Source organism: Martes martes, assembly GCF_963455335.1.
Source record: "Martes martes genome assembly, chromosome: 9".
NCBI classification, from domain to species: domain Eukaryota; kingdom Metazoa; phylum Chordata; class Mammalia; order Carnivora; family Mustelidae; genus Martes; species Martes martes.
In genome coordinates this window covers 96,951,294-96,968,305 of record NC_137896.1, presented here as the reverse complement: position 1 = coordinate 96,968,305, position 17,012 = coordinate 96,951,294, and positions in this window count along the sequence as shown.

Here is a 17,012-nt window from a genome sequence, read left to right as displayed (position 1 = left end):
ATTGCAGTGCAGTATGGTATTTGTCTCTTGATTTATAATTGAAGTAGGTTGCTCTTATTAACATACTTCCTCTAGGCAAGGGCAGAAGAAGTGTGGCTATATTTTTTAAACTGTAATAAAAGAAGGTAGTGAAAGTTTGATTAATATTTCATTTTTTCATCTTTGAAAATGATAAAACTACACAAGAATGCCTTTAGGCAGAATATTTAGATTCTTAAATTAAATAACCAACATATTTATCCCTTTATCACAAAATGAATATTCTTACAATTCAATGTTATTCTATAATATAAAATATCTGATTTTCACATAACTCATGTAGTTTACAAAATAATAGGGAGAAACAATATTTGAGGAATTAAGTGTAATAAAAATATTATTAGTGACAAAGATCTGCCTAACGTTTTATTTCAAATGCCACAGTTTAGTTTAAGCAAGCCAGAGGAAGGTTCACTCCTTTGTGGAAAAGCTAGAGGATACCTGTCCTACCTTGCTTTCTCTAATCTCCTTCATCTTCTTCCTGATAAGTGAAAAAGGAAATTATAACTGAGTCTACCCTTTATCTTTCTCTGACTCTCTTACAGTACACTTTAAACCTTCCATCGTACATGCTCATAGAATTAAGTGAATTTAAAAATATATAAAAATGTTAATATCATTTTATTCATTTTCTATGTAGGGAACCTGAATTCAGAGTAGGCTCTAGGTCTCCAGTTACCTTTAAATTCAAGGACACTGATTTAACCCTTGCATTTCTTTAGAACACACACCTGTACTATCATACAACTCTAGGGACTGAGAACTAAGTGAGGAAGAAGTGTTGGGACTTAGAGCAAATGGTCAAGAACAAATTCTTGAGACGTCTTCAGTGCAAAAAGGTGGTTTTATTAAAGCATGGGGGACAGAACCCATGGGCAGAAAGAGCTAAAGAGGATTCTTGAAGAGTAATTGATTATATACTTCCAAGTTGGGGTGGTTAGGGACAGCACAAGCCTCCAAGGTATTTTGGAAACAAGTTTTCCAAGACCCTGAGGGAGCTAGCTATTGTTGGGAAATGGTCATTTGTTAATGATTAGTAAAAACTCAGTCCTGAGACCCCCTCAGATGTGTACCAGTGGATCAGATGCTTGGAGGACAACTGCCAATAGGGGGTAGAGATAAAGGAAATTTCTATATTGTTTAATCCTGGGGCGTTGGCTAACATTGCCTTTTGCCTTTAGTAAAGAGTCAACATCCAGGCAACTGAACTCCCAAAGGAAGGTCACTCTGCCTGTTTCAAGGACTTTCAACAGGTTACAAATAGCAAGGAAATTCTTTTGCTTTTGTTTCCTACAGCCTCACCACTTCTGAGGTAGCCCATTCTTATTGGAAGGCTTTAGATGTTATGATTGTAATGCAACAAAATGGGTCCTGCTTTGGTTCTATTTCTTCTTTTTTTTTTTTTTTTTTCTTCCTTTCTGGGCTGCAGAGAGAACAACTGAATTTCCCCTATTATTTTTCCCACCCCACTGGTTGCCTCACTTTATTTTGTATTTCCTAGCCCTTCTCTTTATTTTTTCTTTATTATTTCCTCCTTGCACCCCACTTTTTTCTACACTCTCCTAACCAATTATTTCCCTCATCCTTCTTTTATTGAGTCACGAAGATTTACTGAGCCACTTCTATGTGCCTTCCCAGTAGGGAAGCAGGAGTGAAAAATCAGGCAAAAAGTCTTGCTCGCATGAACTTGTTTTCTTTCACATTCTCTATCAGTTTTTACTTTGATTTCCACCCTTCTTTCCCTCTACTCTAACATAAACTAGAAAAAACTTAAACATAGCTAACTACCTGAGTAGGAATATAGCCTACATTTACATATCACTTAAGGGACATTTGGAAATTCAGTGTGAGTTTCAGTTTGATCACTACTTTGTAGAAGGGTAAATGTACCTGGATTTGGGCTAAATTTCCACATCTAAAAATATAATTAATCACTTTAAACATCATCTAGTAACTTTATTGCAAACATCATTGAGCCCAAACAAAATCATCTCAGGTAAATTTTAATAGGAATAAGGCCCAGTTTTGCCATGTAGAGAACCTAAAGTTAGAGTGGGCTCTGACTCTCCAGTTACCCTCAAATTCATAATTTGCTTCCCAAAGCATTAATCATTATCTCTGACATGTCCATGCACTCAGATACCGTGTATTGATTAATATTTTATACCAAACCCTAAGCTGAATTCGGAGAGAAAAAATAAAACCCTAAATTATCCAGTGGCTTCTGGTTTATATAATGTGCTTACATTCTAATACCTTCAACGATACTGAAACTTTATTAAGCCATTTTACTTGCTATATAGAAACCGAGACCAAGATACTTTAAGTACCTGCTGTATATCAAACATAAAAAATGCCAGACTTAATGCTGAATATGAATTTTCTTATTCCAATATCACTTCTCATTCCTTAACTATGATTCAGGGATCTATCCAATTTTGTCTGCCATGAAAACTTGAAACATTAAATAATTTCCCAAACCTGTAAGTAGGAGCCAAATCTAATCAAATGAAGAGAGATCTAGACTTTATCTTGCCTTCCACTGGACAATGGCTTCTCCCAGAAGGCTCTTCCTTAAAGAGATTTCCTGAGTTTAAGGTCAGCACCATAAATTCTTCAGAAAGAAATCTTTAATCTGGATTGTGTTCTGAAAACCATTCCTCACCTAAAGGCTAAAATGGACAATACACTGAATCTGAGTTTTAGTTAGAGTGGAAAATGGTGTGAAGCAAGATTTTCTTTTGGTCTAGTGGCTCAGTGGGTTGAGCCTCTGCCTTTGGCTCGGGTCATGATCTCAGGGTCCTGGGATGGAGCCCTGCACCTGGCTCTCTGTTTGGTGGGGATCCTGCTTCCCCCTCTCTCTCTGCCTGCCTCTCTGCCTACTTGTGATCTCTCTTTCTGTCAAAAAAAAAAAAAAATCCAACTCTTTAAAAGAACATTTTTAATCTTCTGGGATAGCTAAACCTTTTTTGTTTTTAATTATAAATGTCCATTGTACACCGATCCAGCTAACAACCACCACTTTTAAGGAATGTTTTCCTCTTATAGATTTCAGTGTTCATAATTAACTGAATAACATTTTAATATTTTCTTCATACATTTTTTTTTGGCTGAGATTTGAATGGTAAGTGTGATGCTGTCTACAGAGGACAAATTAAAAAAAAAATCACTTTCTAAACTTTGGCTACTAGATGGTTAGGTCTAGTCAGTCTATGTGGATACATAGTCAAAGATAATCGTAAACTGGAAAGAACTTTGTAAGAGAATGTTTAATAAAATTTAATCACTTGAAAAATATGGCATAGGAACACTGAAGAATTTTTCTATAGTTAAAAAATTACTTGCAAACCCATGACGAGAACCCAGACCTACCACTGAATCCAGAGTTTTTGTCGACACCAAGCTAACTTTCAAAGCCTAAAGTGCCATAAAAGGAATGAAGAATACTAATACAATTAACGAAATCCTTTATTTAAAAATAAATATGTTGCTATACTTTTTTGAGGCTATTTGTGGCAGTAATAGTACCATACCTTTGTCTGTGCACTATTTCCCATAACTCTTATGGTAGAAATTTTTTGTGCTCCTTGTCTGTGATTCATTCTTCTTCCAGGAACATAGAGCTTACATGTCCCAATCTCCTTGCCGTTAGTCAGAGCCATATGACCAATTCTGGTCAACGGGCTGTAAATAGAAATAACAAATGCCATGTCAGGTTGGTGCACAGAAAAAAAAAAAAAAAGAATGAGAAATCTCAGTGCATGTATTTCGTATGGTGAACTTAAATATGACAGAACCCTCATTCACCACTTCCCACCATCTGCCTGCTAACCAATGTGAAACATGTGGCATGAACAATATAATACAGTTGTATTGTATCAGGTCACTGAGAGTTAGTTGTTGTTTCCCACCAAATTGAAATCTTGCCTAATCTGTCTAATACATTATTTTGCCCAATTTGAGCCAGGTTTTGTTATTCCCATTTTACAGGAAAGGACACTGAAGCTCAAAGAGTTCATTAGAGTTCCAAATCCTCAAAAGGATAAGCCAGCAGGAAACACAGTGCCAAAAACCGCAGGTGTGCAAAAACCCAACCTATTATTTGACAACTAAACTTTAATTGTATCTTGTATCTCTTAATTGCCGAATACAGAAAGCTTAATATAGCTAAATCCAAATAAAATTTGTTACCTTAGTGTTTTTACTTAAATTTATTCAACTGAGAATTTCTACCAGTCCCTCTCACCTCTCCTCTCAGGCATATACCTAAGCTCTGAGGAGGTTTCACAGCATTACAATAACATTATGGGGAAGATTAAGTGCTTGCAGTCAGTCATTCTGTAGTGTAGCATCTACCAAGTCCTGGTGTGACATCTACCAAGAAATACTATCTCCTCAGATTCTGGGGCATCATCATCATTGTCTGTTCTCGTCTTTCTCATAGTGTCCAAGCTGTGTTTTTCTCTCGTGTCCTCTTACCAGGACCATGAGACCATTTAAGGATCTAAGAGCTTATACAGTTTTGCTACTTTTTCTAACTCTTCTAAAGAAATGGTAATACTATGTTCTTGTATTTTTCATTGTCCTTGGGGGCTCCCTGAAGCTGCTTTCTACCTCCTCCTTAAGTGGAAGCTCACATGGAAAATCATTATTCTACTAATAGCCTTGTTTCCATAATGTCAAGATTACCTGGGAGGCTGACAGTCCTAAAATTTCAAGATGAAAAGTAAGATATAAAGATTAGCTATGCACCAATTTTCTTTTTTTGAGTTCATTAATTGGAGGGTCCCAGTGACTGGCTTGAGCTCAGGGCCACTTCCCAGACCACTTTCAGGCTCTAAATTTCTTGCTTCATTCCCCAACCCTCTTTTGTACGGCAGTATTTAAAATCTTTGTAGAAGTCTAGAGCAGGAGAGCTGGCCTGTACATACTTAAACATTATTTTCCAACTCATAGTTTATGGGATAATTTTGGGCTTTTGTTTTCAAATATAAGACTTCGTAGAGAAAACCAAATGCTTTCCTCCTCAGAGATTCATGAAGTTGATTAAAGAACTTAAAGGCTAAGAACCAACTGAAAGGTATAGTTTGAGAAGGTTATCAAACAAAAGATAATGGAATATAAGATTTCATTCTTAGAAACATAATATCCAGACAGAGAAAAGTGATGGATTCCTCTTTTTGTCTGAGTCAAACTGTGCCTGGGGTAAACCATCAATGGGAATGACACTTAAAGACGATTGTTAAAGCACTGATAATCCAAGGGATACTGACTTGAATGATAAAGGTTCTGGAAATTATAACCCCTGAACAAAGTCCAGATATATTTTTCCTTGAAAATAGGGTTATGTAATAACTATTTAAGTATAATCTAAAATTGAATCAATTATATGCTATTTTAAAGTACTTATGGCTTACATGCATCAGTAGTAGTCCATTTGTATTTATTACATGACTCTACTACACTTTTTTCATACTGATAGGCATTCAATCTGTATACAGCTACTAGGCTATTATGAATAAAGCTGACATAAACATTCTCCTGTAAGTCAAATTTTATAGACATATATTTATATTTTACTTGGGTAAATATCTTAGATAGGAATTTCTGGGACATAAGTTAAGTTTCTGCCTAACTTTAAAGGAACTATTAAAACAACTTCCAAAACATTAATAGAATTTTATATATCCCACCAACAATACATAAGAACTCTAGTTGCTCCATACTCCTAAATTTATCTGTATTTTAAAAAATTGCCATTGTTGTGAGTGTGAAGTGGTGTCTCTCAGTTTAATTTGCATTTCCTTGGTGATTAACATGTTGAGAAAATTTACATGTGCTTATTGACTATTTGTAGATATTTTGTGAATTGTCTATACTATTCCTTGTTTATTACATTTGTATCATAATATTGATTTGTGTGAATTCTTTATAAATTTTGAAAATAGTTTTATATGTACATATATATAAAGAAAATAAATGAGAAAACTAGCCAGACAAACTAGAAGATATATATGATAGAGAACAATAATTTCTATATATTTCTTATATATCACACATGTATATAATACATAACATAATAATTTCTGTATACAATGTATATTATAATAATGTAACATTTATATAACATATAAAGATAAAACACATATAATGCATTCTTCTAGTCTGTGGCTTCTTTTCTTACTTTCTGAATGATTTCTTTTGTAAGCAAAAGTTTTGAGATTTGGTGAAACATAATTTGTCTATTTTCTTTTGACAGTTAGTTTTTTGGGTTTTCTTTGACTTTAGAAAATTTTTTTTTACCTCAAAGTCATTAAGGTTTCCTTCTGCTTCTCTCTAGAAGCTTATGCTAAAAGATTTTATATTTCATTTCAAATTAATTTTAGGCATGGCATGAAGTATGATGGAGGGCTTTTTACTCCTTTCCCAAATGGACATTCAGTTCTTGTAGCACAATTTAGAGAGGCTTTTTTCCGCCATTAAAATTTCCTGGCAGTTTTGTCAAAAATAAGGTGATTACATAAATATGTATCAATTTTTAAACTTTCTAATCTGTTCCAAGCATTGGTTGTGGATTAGTATGACAGTATTACATTGTCTTAAACACTACAAACTTATAGGAAGTCTTTGAAATCAAATAGCGTGTCTTTTTAAATCAAGATTATGTTGGCTACTCTAGGTCATTTACATTTCTCTTATCAATTTCTCCAAAAACTGCTGGAATTTTATAGTAGAATTTTTTTTTATAGCGGAAATTTTTAGCTGGAATTTTATACCAAATTGGAAAGAACAGATAGCAATTTGGATATAATATACGTGTTATTTTCCCTCTACTTAATGTAGTCTATCTATTTTTTATGCCTTCTATAATTTTTCACCAGTGTTCTATAATTTTCAGTGTAGATGTATCACAAGTGTTTCATAAATTTATTCTTTTTTTTAGTTTTGTTGTTACAGTTTTTCAATATTTTATTTTCCATTCGTTTGATGTTAATAGTAGATAGAAATAAAATTGCTTTTTCTGTTTATCATGAAGAATTATTAATTTGCCTATGACATCTAACATACTTTAACAGGATCCTTAGGATTTCTACATATACATAACTGGGTCATTTAAATAAAGGCAGATTTACTTTTTTCTTTCCTTTCTTTCTTCATGAGTAGTTGTTAAAGTTTATCAAAAAAATTTTTCCATCATCTTTGGAGAGGCTCATGTTTTTCTCTTTAATTCATCATTGTGTTGAAGCACATTGATATTTCCATGTTAAATCAAACTTGCATTCCTGACATAAATTCATCCTATTTCATGTAATCCCTGTAGTTACTATGATGTAATTATAATTATCCTCATTTTACATGTGAATGAATTAAAATACCAAGATATTAACTGACTTGCTCAATATCAAACACTTAGTTTTTAAATTAAGGGGAGAAATTAAGAGAGGCTATAGATTTAGAATTGGTCATTTAAATTATCTGATGAAAGTACACTCTATTTGTATTAAAGAGAAGCTACTGGTAGACTAAGAAGACAGAAATGTGAGAAGGGAAACAAATCTATTAGGAACCTCCTATACAATGCACTGTAATAGCCTATTCTAAGAAAGCACACTTTCCACAATACCATTTAAATTCAAAATGTCCTGACTAAGAAGGTTTGGTGGCCCATTAATTGTGTTCTTTCACATAATTTATATAACTTCGGCCTTAGTCTGTGGTAATTGTGTAAGCATTTAGACTGACAAAAGGAAGTGCTTTCTCTCAGAAAATTCAACAACTCAGGGTTCTAATTCTATATACTGTTAAATGAGGTGTGCAAGTTTTTCAAAATTCCTCCTTTGCAGAAAACTCTATCTGCTAGAAACAGATGGGCTGGAGGATATTTTAATCAAATACCCAAACAGATGCTAAGAAAATTCATCATCAGTGAACCACAACGTTGGAATAAATTGATACCTTTTGTCTATCTTGCCTATTGGGATGTTAGTCAATCATCAACAGACTTTTCTCCTTTGAAATGTGCCACAAGAGAGTTTCCAATTAGGCCACTCTGGGAAGCACAAACTAGCCTAACTGATGACAAGTGTCTTAATAACATTAGTCAGATATAAAGAGCAAATAATAGTGTCAAACAGATCAACACAGTCCAATTCTCAATAGGAAAGAGGTGGAAATTAAAATTTATCTTAAAAAATCTTAATCTCGTGTGCAATTTTTACCATCATTTTGGATTTAGGCTAATAGCTTTGTCTTTCTCATCCTCAATTTCTTGATCTTTAGAGGGCTGTAATTACAAACCTGTTGGTATTTTGCAAGATAAAAATATAATGGAACTTAGTTGAAATAATCATAATTCATATAAAGTACTCCATAAGTAGGATATATTATAATTTCCATAATTCTACTGTTATTTTAAGGGATACTGCCCTGGATTTAGAGATGGTTCTTCATGCTATTTCAGACTCCTAAAAATGAAATCCTTGATGGTTGTGTATTAAGTGGAATCACCATTTTAATTTTTCTTAATGCCAGATATGAACACAATAATAAACTTTTCATGGATGGCAATGTTTCAATGTTTTAATGGATCTCTTTTCTCAGTACAGCCTTTGTACTCTGATTTTCATTGAATATTAGTTGGGTCTGAGACAAATTATGATTCTCCTGCCTGGGGAATTATCTCAAAATGCAAACCTAAACCATAAACAAATCCATCCACTTATTTCACTTACCTCAGAGAATTTTGCAATAGTTATTTGTGAGCACAAGACTAATTGCAAAGTTAATTTATACCATCTTTCTTTTTTTTTTTTTAAGATTTTATTTATTTATTTGATGGAGAGAGATCACAAGCAGGCAGAGAGGCAGGCAGAGAGAGAGGGGAAAGCAGTCTCCCTGCTGAGCAGAGAGCCTGATGTGGAGCTTGATCCCAGGACGCTGAGGATCATGAGCTGAAGGCAGAGGCTTAACCCACTGAGCCACCCAGTTGCCCCTTCTACATACACTCTTGAATGCATACATACATGCATGTATACATTAAAAAAAAAAAAAAAGAAGAGAAGCTATTTTATATATAAAATAGTATCAGGGGTACTAGGGTGGCTCAGTCACTTAAGTGTCCAATTCTTGTTTTCCACTTGGGTCATGGTTTGGGGGTCATGGGATTGAGCCCTGGGTTGGGTTCGTGGTCAGTAGGGAATCAGCTTGGGATTTTCTTTCCCTTTGTTCTCCTCTTCCCCCTGCTCATGTGCACACTCTCTCATTCTCTCTCTCTCTCTCTCAAATAAATAAATCTTTTAAAATATAGTGTCAGGAATTAGGAAATCAATGTCTTATTCCACTTGTAATTATCAAGTTCATTCATTCATTCACTCATCCATTCATCCATCCATCCATCCACCCATCCACTCAACAATGAAACTGTGATTATATTTGTTGTATATATGTATCAGACATAAACAAGTTACAGTGGTAAAAAATGTCATATATCCTCTGGTCTTGTGGAGAAAATATTCTATAAGCAAGAGGACAATAAAAATATATACAAGGCAAGCCTTTTCCCTTCTTGATTGTTTTCCCTTTGCCTGAGCCAAGCCTCTGGCTGGTAAGGATTTGGCTATGGCGGGGCCAAGGTTGAGGATTTGTCCATTTTGGGGCTGAGACTAAAGATCTGGCCCAGGTGATAGGTATTGTCAGAATACTTGGGCCTGACAAATGGTCTGGTGTGAGTGGAATGTTCTGTAAGTCCATAATCCAGGATTTTTCTGGCACACCACTGTGTGTAACAAGGCTAAACCTCATGAGGTACCTACTCGGCCAGCATGTTTGGCAGAGGTGAGGCCTTCTAAAGAAGCGGGCTGTGAGTTTGAGCAATCGATTACATTCAGAGAGATTCAACAAATTAGAAAATACAAAGGGATGAGATAATGTGAGTTAAATTTTTCATTGTCAAAGAGATGATAAAAAATGTGGAAATAAAAAAAAATTAAATAAGCCCTGAATTGCTGGTGAATTGCTGGGTTGGACATAAGAGTTATCAGTGTGAACTCAGTTTTTAATATATGAATAGTTGTGTGAGATAACTATATAAATAAAGTCAGGTAGACAAACTTTTAGATCTTTTTTTAAAAAAAGATTTTATTTATTATTTGACAGAGACAGAGACACAGCAAGAGAGGGAACACAAGCAGGGGGAGTGGGAGAAGGAGAAGCAGGCTTCCCACTGAGCAGGGAGCCCGATGTGTGGCTCAATCTTAGGACCCTGGGATCATGACCTGAGCCAAAGTCAGAGGCTTAACGACTGAGGCACTCCAGTGCCCCAGATTTTTATATCTTTATCTAGAGCTAAAAATCAATATAGATACACACATGAGAAAATATATATAAATAAATATAAATATATATTCTGGCCCTGATTACCTCATTCTGGTAGCAATTAGCATACCTAACACCCAAATTTTGGTTCCTAAATACTATTATCCGATAAAAGCAACTGGAACTGATTCTGGAGCTGAAACAAGAAAAGTATAGGAAGAGCCTGACATCTCAGGTTGTGCAAGCAGTAAGAGGTAAAATTTAGAAATGTAAATGAAAGTAAGGAATACGAAAAATTTGGTGAAAATAATTAACAATGTAAATTTCAAATTCATGTTATTTAAAATTCCCAAAGCTATACATACTATAATATTATTTTATGTTCTTATCTAATAAACACCTACTTCCTTAGAATCTGATTTAAATATCCTATGTCACTATTCTAATGTGTTTAGTATGTAGTTTATCTGTTATGCAAGGCATTCAATGAATGTCAACACTGAATCTATAAAATTAAATGAGCTGAAAATGATCAGCTCCTGGACTTGGGCATATGATTCTAAATTCTTCCAGTTCTGCCATCTATCACAACAAAATAATGGCTAACATAGAAAACTAATTCCAGAGGAAGCAGAAATAATAAACAAAATAAAGAAGTAAAATATTGTATTAATATGTTAAGATATAATAATAATTGCCTCCATAAAACATGCCATCCTAAGGAGTCACTGGAGATCATAAAACATTTTTGGAAATTAAAAAAATTATAAAATTATAATGATGACATTAAAAAAAAGAACAACAAAAACAACCAAAGCTATCAAAGCTAGAAGAGGGGACTCTTAAAATATAGAGGGTCATAGTCATAGAAAATATGAGAAGAAAGATAGGAAGTCTAAAGGAATTTCAAGAAGAATGGGCCTAGGAAAATGAAGATTAACCAGGATACAATAAAAATATAAATAGCTTGATCTGAGAGGTGGTTAAAATTCACGACTGTTGCACATAGTGTTTATGTATTTTGGTGATATGTGTTGTACTTTAATAAGATGTTAAATTAAAAATTTGAAACATTAATTAGAAGTAAGATAAAACATTATTTTTGTAACAATCCATATGAAATATAAGAAAAAGAAAACCTTCTGTTGAAAATTGTGGTCCTAATTTTAGACCAACTGAAATATAACGTATAAAGTACTTTTGAGCAGCTGACATAACATAAAATAATCCTACTAATCTTGTTCACATTTTTTTTCCTTATAGTAGTACATATTGAATGACATATGATTATAGTTCCTTCTTTTCTGATGCAATCTCAATATTTGGTTCTGCAAATATGTGATTATTTAAAAATAATATTCTAACATTCAGCAATTTTAGGTTGTTCAGAACCAACCTGTAGGAAAGGGCTGGCTCATGGATTTATAGTTATAAAACAATTTATGTATTATAAACATCAAAAATGTGAAATTAATATAATGGACAGAGATCAAATATGAAATCTGTAAGCTCTTTATTAGCATCCTACCATTTCGGGTACTTATATATTTTTATGTTCTAAGATGTCCCACACTTTTGCTGATCTCTTCAGTGTGCTTTTATTCCATCAGATCAGACCTGGCTCCAGATATCTGATCAGAAACTCTCCCATGCCAGTCTTAAAACAGAATTTCTCCTCAGTTTGTAAAATGACTGGAATCCTGTTCCTCAGTACAATGTTGCAAGATAATCATAGGTGAAATAAAACTTACTATATTTTATACTAGATTAGAGAATCCTGATTTTCTAAGGTTTTGGCTGATTTTTAATTTTTAAAATTTTTTCTACACATGTGACATGATTGGTTATTTTATTCTCTTCCAGATTAAAAAAAAAATTCCCATATGTTCTAAGAGAAAATATACTTTTAAACTTTATTTTCTTCAAATTATAAGAATTATAACTTTTTGTTGTTTTTGATGGTAGAAATAATGTGATTGATAGAAATTTATTCACAGAGGAATTTGATCTTGTGGAATAATTTTCTATAAACCTTTGTAATTATCATAAAAATTTCCTCTAGGTACCAAACTAAGGATTTTGATTTTGCCTTAAGAATGTTTTCTCTGGGTTCAGGCCCATAAATTCAGGTACCAATCTCTGTACTATTATTCCAGAATTGTCAAAACCCACCATAGTTTAAATTAATGTGGGGTGGGGGGAAGGTGCCGAATCAGTATAATTATTGATGGCACTATGGTATTGTGATTTATAAGAAATACATATTTGGTCTTTCCATGGTTCTAGGGTCAGAGCTCCTAAATTCTTTAGAATTTCCTGTGATAAGAGCTATAAAAGTGGATTTTGTTATGTTAATGAAATGACTTTCTGAGAGCCCTAAGTAACCGAGGATGTGGGGATGGCTGCCAGGAGAACCAAGCATGGGATTAAAAGGTTAGAACTTGGGGTGCCTGGGTGGCTCAGTGGGTTAAAGCCTCTGTCTCCGGCTCAGGTCATGATCTCAGGGTCCTGGGATCGAGCCCTGCATCGGGCTCTCTGCTCAGCGGGGAGCCTGCTTCCCTTCCTCTCTCTCTCTCTGCCTGCCTCTCTGCCTACTTGTGATCTCTGTCAAATAAATAAAATCTTTAAAAAAATAAAAAAGATAAAAATAAAAAAAAATAAAAGGTTAGAACTCTCAGTTCCTCTCCCTTCCCCAACTTGAGAGGGGAGAGGGGCTGAAGATTGAGTTTAATAGTCAAAACCAGTAATTTAATTAATCATGTTTATGAAATGAACTCTCCATAAAAACCCAAAAGGATAGGGTTCAGAGAGCTTCTGGGTGGTGAATATATGGCAATTTGGAGAGAGTGGTGAGCTCCCAGAGGGCATGGAATCTCCAACCCTTTTTCCATACTCTGCCCTATGGATCTCTTCCATCTGGCTGTTCCTGAGTTGTATCTTTTTATCATAAACTGGATATCTAGTAAGTAAACAAATTTCCTGAGTTCTGTGATTTACTCCAGCAAATTAACTGAACCCAAGGAAGTGGTCTTGGGAACCCCTGTCAGAAGGACAGTAACAATGGGCCTGCAACTGGCATCTTCTGACAAGGGAGGATGGTAGTCCTGTGAAGGGCCGAATCTTTACCTGTGGAATCTGCTGCTATCTCTGGGTAGATAGTGACTGAATTGAGTTGAATTGTATTATACCCAGTTGGTGTCCTGAGAATTACTTGGGGTTGGTGAGGAAACTTCTTCACAAATTGGAATTGGGATCTAGGCATTTTAGCATAATAGAAGAGGAACCCTCAGATCAACTCTTCCTACTAACTATATATTAATAATATATTTATTAAATTTATATGTATATAAGATTTTTCTCCCCAAATGTATCTTGTTTTAAAGACACTATTGTGTCTGTTTGGAGGCAGCACCTCTCTGTTTAGAGTTGTGGTTTAAGGGAATATTTTATATATTTATATTTTATATATTTAGATATAACTCACACAGAAATGTGTGAGTTATAACATTGTTTCTAATATCATTTCATATTTGTTAGACAAAAATTTTCCTGACTTGTCTATAAATATATATATGTATGTATCTATATATAGGTATATATATTTATATAATACATAAATATATAGAATACATATATAATATACAATGAATATATGATAATATAACAGAATAAATATATAATATATAAATAATAAATATATAATTTATATATACATTATATGTATTTATATATAGATATACACATATATAATTTCTATATAGATATACACATATGTATAGATATATACATTTTTTTTTCCTCCTTTACTCTATTCTTGATGCTTTATCCCCAATTCTTATCTTTAGTTAGTAGAGTTAAATCTTTGGAGGAAATAGAATGAAATAGGTGAACTAAATGAAGCTCTCCAAAACTAGAGGGCTGGGTTGGCTGTAAAGATATCTGATTTTACACAGGCAAGATTAGGGACTCAGCATAGGTCTGACTACAAGAATCTAATTAACTTGTAGGTAGCTTCAGTGTGAATCCTACCAATGTCTGATAATACACAAAGATACATCTTAGAAGGGTCTATACATCTTGGAAGGAAGAAAACTTCTAAAAGGAAGTGGAGATCCTAATGTGCAAACTGTATCAGAATTCAGGAATTTGAGCTATAGGAGTTAGGAATACAGGCTCAGAATCCAGGCATAGATGGATTTGAGAGTAGGATTTGAAGTGGGGAACATTCACCAGGGAAAGAGTTTAAGAAGGATGTGAACAGTTTTTACAGTGGCAAAAAAGGAACAGGTTAGTTAGCATGAGCAATTCACAAAGTGACCATTAATTTAGGGGCACAGTCAGTGTGCTCTGTCTTGTTTTTTTCAACGATAGGAGAGGAGACAGAGAAAGAAGGAAAAGGAGAGGAAGAGAAAAGAAGGGGTGGGAAAGGAAGGGTGCAGAAGAGATAAAAGAGAGAGACACACACACACACAGAGATATCTAGGAAATCTAATGTTCTGGACTTCTAACACCTGCTGTCATCTTCAGAGGAAAAGATTACTAACTAAGATGGGCAAAGATGTTTCTGTCAAATATTTTGGCTTATGTTCTTTTCAAAAAAAAGATTCATTCATTCATTCATTCATTCATTCATTTATAGTACATGAGTGGGGGAGGAGCAGAGGGACAGGGAGAGAGAGAGAATCTCAAGCAGACTACACTGAACACTGAGCACAGAGCTTGACCCAGGGCTGGATCTCATGACACTGAGATCGTGGCCTGATCCGAAGCAAAGAGTTGGTTGCTCAAGGGACAGAGCCACCCAGACACTGCTCTTGGCTGATGTTCTTATTTCTAGATGAAGACTCTTGTCTGAGAAGATCTTAGAATATGTTTCTGCCTTAAATAAACTGTCTCTTATGTAAATTATTCTACCCCCAGGTGGGAAAGATAGAAAATAAACTAGAGATGAGAAGAATGTAACAAAGACAGTTGAGCCTATTAGAAATAATTGTTAAGTATATACACACATGCACTTAACACACACACCCACACACACAACACATATGTGTATGTATATATAACATAAAGCTAAAAATATGTTGGGTTCATAGTTACGAAAGGTAATTGTGTTTGTATCAGAGTAGTAAAAACAATTTGCTAAGAAGGGTGATCAACACAATAAATCTACAAACCGGTGACCTTCTTCCCTGGCACATGTAATTACAAACATCACATACATTGATTTTCTCTCTCTTACTGCTAGTATTACTAAGATGTTTCCATTTGCTATCTCCAGTTTCTTTTGTCCTGCTTATGTCCCACATAGTCATAACTTGTTCAGCATCACATGATGGGTTTTTTAATGGAAAAGGTAAAAATATTAAGTATTTTCCATCAGAAATCCTTGGCTTTCTTTTTAATTAACTAGTGTCTTTTAATGATTTTGCTAAGACATATTTTTAGATTAATGTCTATCTTCAGAGCAACAAATTCTTCCTAATATCGATAATTTGTAATGGAAACAACCTTCAAATTCACTCAAATCTGCCTGCAACACAGAACAATGAATGTTTGCAGATATGAGTCTACTTACGTTCTACAGTGATTAGAATGTAAAATAGTTGCTCAGATCATGAAGTCAATATACTGTTGCAGGAAATCAGTGCAGTCAGACTTAACAGATGATGATGGCATTGATGTTATGTAGGTATTTAGGTGATTGATACATTCAAAAGATTTCTAACCAATCTGAGATATTCCAGAAACAAGCTTATTTGGCCACAGATGTAGATAGTCTCTTTTGAATATTTCATTAGCGATTCGGATCCAATTTTAACAAATATATGCTTGCTGGACTGGAAAGATGAAACCATTTAAAATCAGAAATTAGATAACAATAACAGATGAGCTGAATTGCAGTGTTGCACAGGGTTTTTAAAGCTTCCATATGCTCTACTATACAATTTTCAAACACTGTTCCCAATAAACAATGCATACAATCTCCTTCCAATTCAAGGTAGGCATCTTTTGACTGACAGCTTTAGCAAAATCTCCTCATTGCTTTGCATTAGAAGGAGAAGGAGGAACAGGGAGACAAGGAAGAATCATCTAAACAAGGGATCAGCAAGTTTTTCTGTATAAGACACTAGTTTAGCTTTTGTGTTTGTTTTCCTTTTTGTTTTTTGTTTTAGTATGTAAACAGAATGGACTTGACTTATTACAACACAACTTCTTATTAAACAGGCAACTCACTGGATTTGGTTTCAGGGCAGTAGTCTATCAAACTTCCATCTAACCTTTGGTTCAGGATATGATAATAGAACAACTGCAAGCCAGTTTTAATTGTTCAGTGCATCTGAGCTGGAATTGATGATTTTAACAATACTTGTTACCTACGAAAGTATATAAAAAGAAATTGGATTTCTCTGGAATTATACCTGAAGGCCTCAAAGCCTTTTTTTTTTTTTAAACATATGTAAATAGTACAGATGCTGTTTATATTTAACCATTGCCATGAATTATTTTTAAATGTTTTAATCTGGATATGCTCGTGGGATAATGGCTTTGAAGCTTCCTAATCTTGATTTTAGGAAAAAAGGAATTATCTGAGAACTGTGAAATCAAAACTCCACAGTGAAAAGGATAAGGATTATAGGCAGTCTCAGGAAATGTGTTGT